The following is a 6,021-nucleotide window of genomic DNA, read 5'->3' as shown; positions in this document are numbered from 1 at the left end:
TGTTTAATGTTAAATCTCTTAGCTACTGTATTTATGTATATTTGGGTAAGAAAGGCCTATGTATTTGTTTTTATTTTATGTTTCTAAATCTGATATCTTTGCAAATACTTTAATCACTTGCCTACAGAATTTTCATTTAGACCCAAAGAATCAGAATAAGCTCATTTTCATTTATAAATTTCATCTTTTTCTGCTGTTTATGCCTCATCTTTTCTCTTCTCTTCCTAGACAAAAGCTTGTGTTTTTAGCTCCTATTTTCCAGAGGATTGCTCTGTCTTTGCTGTCATTTGTGTAGACAGCTTCAGAGTTCCAGCACAAACATATAGTGCCATAGAAAATAAGCCAGATTTTTAAATAAATGTTTAAAACATAGTAAATCTGCTTTTGCCCACTGTTTGACTTTCTCTTGGCTCACTGCCTGACATCCATTAGGTATACTTGGAATATTCTAGCCCTGGACTGGAAAGAAATAACTTGCTTTTAAGATTGCTTTGTGCTATTTCCAGTCAGGGATGATAGTAACCAGAACAATGGCATTGAGCCTTGTTGCCAAGTCTTTTGGTTTACAGCTCTTCCTTGGCTTTGGTATTCATTCTCATCTTTGCATCTGAGATGAGAAGTCCTATTTTGGTTAATGCCGACTTCCCTCACGCGTGCCTAATCATTCTTAGAAGCAGACCCGGAAGCTCTTTTGGTTGTTTAGGCATATGCTCATTTATAAATAAAAATGAGTGTATTCTGATTCTTCTGGTCTAAATGGAAATTCTATAGGCAAGTGATCATGTTAGTAACCTTTCCCACAAGACAGGGGAGAAAAAATTAGAAATGGAGAGCCATGGAAGCTTACTCCATTGGCGAACACCACATTTTAACCATAGTATTGTTTGTTTTTGGTTCCTAAGCACCAAGGTCAGTCTACTGACATGCACACAAAGCCTCAAGAAGCTTCATGTTCTACTTCAGGCATCTCCTTAGGCCACCTTGTTAAAGAATTTACTTTCATAATCAGTTTCTAAGAATCAGTGTTTCTTTTTCTGTTTCCCTCCACTTGGACATAATGTGATTAGAACAAAGAGTTCTTGTGCTTTAGGACTGATCAGAATCATCACTAAAGAAAATACTACCAATAGTCCTACCTTCGCGTGTGAACTCTGTTGTTTTCCCTCTACTTGCACCTAATAGTAATGGCTGTGAGAAATGAGGCTCTGGAGGAAGTCAATTCACATGGGGCCCATCTTCTTGGAGGGCTCTCTGGGAGGGGCAACTGCACCAAGATCTTTGTTGAACCATATTTGCTGCAACAATGACGTGTCCATCTTGAGCCCAGGGTGATCCAGAGGTCCCCTGGGAGATAGTGGCATTTTGCAGTGAGTGTGGCCTATTCTGGGTCATTCCAAGGAATATTTGGATCTATCTAATTTAGGTAAATAATGATGAAACACATAGGAGTTTTCCCTCTCTTAAGGACTGGAGAATGTTTTCTAAGGCTTTTTTCCTAATCAGTGGGAGGGTAAAAACACTTTAAAATATTCACACTGCATTACTGGGTAAGACAAATTGCTCATAGCCAACCAGGTTAGAAAGATTGGGATTTAACATGACGAGCAATCAGAGGCTAAACTGAATGGTTAAAGGGTCTGTGTCCCTTTGTAGAATAATCAGATTGTTAATGAACAACTAAAAAAATTATTATTAGGTTTGTAGGTGCTAGTAATAAAATTGGTCCAAAAACATATGGCAAAGCTCCCTCTCACTTAAAAAGACACAAAATTTACACAAAAAATTGTGTGAAATGTTTATGGTAAAATCTTTGTAAAAGCTGTGAAATGTGCAGCTGATTTGGAAAAGGGTTAATGCCAGGATATTTTAAAGCTTTACTCCCCTCCTTGCAGTGTAATCCAAAGATGTCTTCAGTTTTTTCCTTCCTTTGTGAACTCAAACTCCTAATTGAAACGCAGTCTGTGTTACTCAATATGAAGAAAATAAGTACAGTTGGGTCAGGTGAAGGGTTGGGTTGCTTTGGACAGTTCAAAAAGATTCTCCCTTTAGCCCTTATCTATTTGTTCCCTGAAGGATTTCTGTATCCCTTCAGGCAAACCAAGCAGTAGCAGCAGCAATAATCTTATTTACAAAGGGGGCAGGAGGGCAGAGGGTTGGAAGTCCCAAGGGCTAGCGCTCAATATGGTCCTTGTCATCTTGAGATCAGAGGGTTTGCCCCAGCCCAGGTGAATAATGACCAAGAACACTTTGTGACTGATGACTCTGCTATGTGTGGGAAGTTAATTGATGTCCCTCTGTTCCAAGCGAATAATCCACTTTCTAGCAATGACAGTAATGTCATCAAGTGGGAAAACATGCAGCCAGCTAATGTGGAAACAAGATATAGAGTCCCCACCCCCACCCCAGACGCTCTTCTGGGCAAGTAGGAAGTGATACTTTTACAGATATTTACAATGCTTTGAACTAGCAGAACTAGGAAAAAACTATCTAAAAGCTATCTTTGACCCTTTTGGCTAATATTATGAATCTCTGCCCAGACCTCTGTAAATCACAGTGCAGGTGCACCAAGAACAATTAATCGCCTTAGCATCTATGGCCCTTGGTTATCTGCCACCACCCCACCCTCATCCTCATTACTCTCCTCCAGGTACCATGTTCCAGGCACATGAGACTATGTGTCATTCACTGGATGTATCACACTCTCTTACATCTCTCCTCTCTCATCCCCAACTCACCATAATTTATCTCCTCGTAGCATCCTTTACCCCCATTTTTCCCTTTCTTCTTTTCATAGCTAGCTCCTACTTGGTCTTCAGTGCTCTATTACTTCTTCTTCCTAAGTCAGATATTGGTACCCTTTCTAGTTTCCCATAGCTTCCTCCATTTTAGCAGTGATTGCGTTGTGTTGCAATTATCTGTTTAAGTGCTCACCTACTTTCATTAGATCTTAAGTAATTTGATGGTTAAATGTTGCTTGAGTTGAACAGGATATATGCACAGCACAGTTCACTTATATGGAAATTGGCTTATGGATCTCAACTCAGTAGTCTAATAGCTAAGAGTGAATCTGAGCTATACCACTTACTAGTTGTGTGATCTTCAGCAGGCTACTGTCTGTCAAACTGGAATATTAATACTTCGTAGAGTGGGTGAGAAGATTAAATAACATGATTCATCTCATACTAAATGAGATAAATACTAACCATTGTTACTAGTGCCAAGTATGAGGTAGGTTCTCAGTAAATACTTGCCAAATTGTGTTTTACAATTTTCGCAATTTACATTTGACTGGCTATCAGAGTATTATTTCCTAGATGACTTATCCTATGTACAAGTTAAAAATAAAAGGCAAGTATTTATTTATTTATTTATTTATTTATTTTTGTAAATAAGTGAGTTAAAATCAAAACAAGAAAGTGGCCAAAGGGCAGTAAAACTAGCTACTGTAGGTGGGATCAGGAATCATTTCAGTGCCTGGCTCTGTGGATAAAATAAATCCAACTTCCCCTCAGCCACTCTTTCAGCTATCCAAGGTGTGTGATGATTCATATGAGGCCAAGTAACAAAGAACACATATTTAATTTATTTTGAAATCTAGAATATATTTGACAAAGTTTTTGAATTTCTGCTGTCTGGAAAGTGAAGGAAAGGAAATAGAAACATGTACTTCATCACACCCATGCTCCCTTGCAATGTGATAGGATGGAAAGATCCAGTGTTTAGAGACAAAAGACCTGGGTTTGCATTCAAGAGCAACTTACTAACTTGCCATGTGAATTTGGGTAAGATACTTGGCCTCTTTGAGCCTACGTATGTAGAAATGTACTGTAAGACTTTAGAATTTTGGATTTTATTGTTACTAGGCATTCTGGTAGGTAGAGGTGGTGATTTTCATCTTTAAATTTGTTAGCATGTGGGAAATTTTCAATAAATACTTGTGGAATATATGGCTTTAACTGAATGACAAGTGAATAAAAGGAGGCACTGCTTAATAAAAATAATTTGGGCTTTGGAGTCAGGAAGTCCTGGGTTCCATCCATAGCTGTCTTGTCTTTACCTCACTAAGTTTTCCTTTTGCTTATAAAATGATGTCAATAAGAGAGACATCATAGGGATGCTGTGAGAGTTAAATAATATACGCAAGGTGCCGGCATAAGCAGTAGAACCATAGTAGAAAATATAGTGCCTTTTGTCTTGATCATTAGCTAAAGAACTGTTATAGACATTAACTGAATAAGACAAAATGAAGCATTCCAACATAGATTAATTCTATTACTTTACATGGTTGTAGCCTTTTGCAGGTTTCAAAGCTCTTCAAAACACTTTATACCATCTGATGTTACTGCTATTTTCAGAGCTGGCATTTTTATAGATGAAAAAATCAAATCAGAGGTAGTGGCTTGAGTCTAAACAGCCAGAAAGTGAGCACACACTTCTACATTTCCACTGTAATCAAGTCTACATCTACACATCTGATGATTCCTCCTCCAGTGTTCCTTCCAACTCAGTGGCTGCCTGGGTCAAAGCTGGGCATCTTTGACATTTGTCATGATTCTGATATTAACCAAAAAGATTGTGTACTCAATAAGGAACATATAAACATTTTCAAATAGATCAGGCTTACCCAAAGATATATTCTATTATTATGAAAATAAACACGCTGCATTAGTCATCTGTTTCTTAGTGCTAAGAGAACAATTATTTGTTTGCTCTACAAATATTTGAGCATGTTCAAAGTAATGAAGGCAGTACTGCAGTTAATACTTGGGAGTCCTAGTGTCTGATATTTCTCTTAATCTAAGATTGCAACTGTAATATTTTAATCACTCTTCCCGTTTGTCAACTTCTTTTGGTCATTCCCTTTTTTTTTTGATATATCACAGGACACTATGTAGTCTACAAGGCCAGGTATTTGTTATTTACTATTACACAGAAACTTTTGAAATGGTTGAGACAGTACTTAATGACCAGCATTTCTGAGATGTTCGGAGACATGCCCATTCCACATTTCATCTCCTAAGCTAACCAGATATATACCCTCCAAATTTCTACTATCAGCATTCCAGAGGCAGGGAGCAAAGAAACAATGATGATGTATTTTGGTCATTTTCTAAAATCCAATATGGGGCCAAGAACTTTACATGTATTACCTTCAATCCAGGAAAAACTCTTACAGAATATTCTGGAGATGAGTACAGGAATTTTCCAGTTGGAACCATCCCTGAGGCAAACTGGAGTTCCTGCGTGTCTTAATTGATTTTGTTTCTACATTATTCCAAATGCGTATTTCAATATAGATAGTAACACATATTGATTGTGGATTCATTTTTGAGTTTTAAGGTACTCTATGAAGACACTGAAATAAGTATCTTTCTCTCATTAAGTCCTAGTATGAAATTCAAGAGCTAAGAATACCTATCATTTGCTTTTTGTTAGGAAGCATTCAGCTTATGCACCTAGCCAGTATTTACTAAAAGAGGCAGAACGATCAATTTTTGACCACAGTTATCAAAAAAAAAAGATAATCTACTCTCAATATTTCAGTATAATCTATTTTCAAATATTTAATTGAAAATTTCTAAATCTTTCAAAATTGACTGCAAACATACTTTATTTCAGACAGTAATAATATTTAAACTTCATTGTAATGCTTTCTTCATTATAAAATTTAAAGTTAGTTTCTCTTATTGTTCAAATAGAAATTATGAGTTTTTACAAACTGTGTTGAAAAGCACTTACCTCTTTTCAAAATATACAATGCTTATAAATTCTTTCAGTTTATGTTGTACTATGTTTTCTCAATTTAATTTACACATTATGAATAGTATGTTTGTTTTAATTTGCTGCAGTCGGTTAAAATCTTTAATGAAAGAATGCTTTTTAAATGTATGATTGTCTTTTCTGCTTTATTTGTGTAAAAAATAGCCTTTTGTGTTTTTCCTATGTTAAAAATAAATAGATTATCCAGTATGTCCTCACTTTTCAAGTAAAGTTGTAAGTGCTTTTTGAAAAACAAATTAG

This window comes from Saimiri boliviensis, chromosome 4 (assembly GCF_048565385.1).
Source record: "Saimiri boliviensis isolate mSaiBol1 chromosome 4, mSaiBol1.pri, whole genome shotgun sequence".
Taxonomy (NCBI): Eukaryota; Metazoa; Chordata; class Mammalia; order Primates; family Cebidae; genus Saimiri; species Saimiri boliviensis.
Note: the sequence above shows the minus strand (reverse complement) of the source record.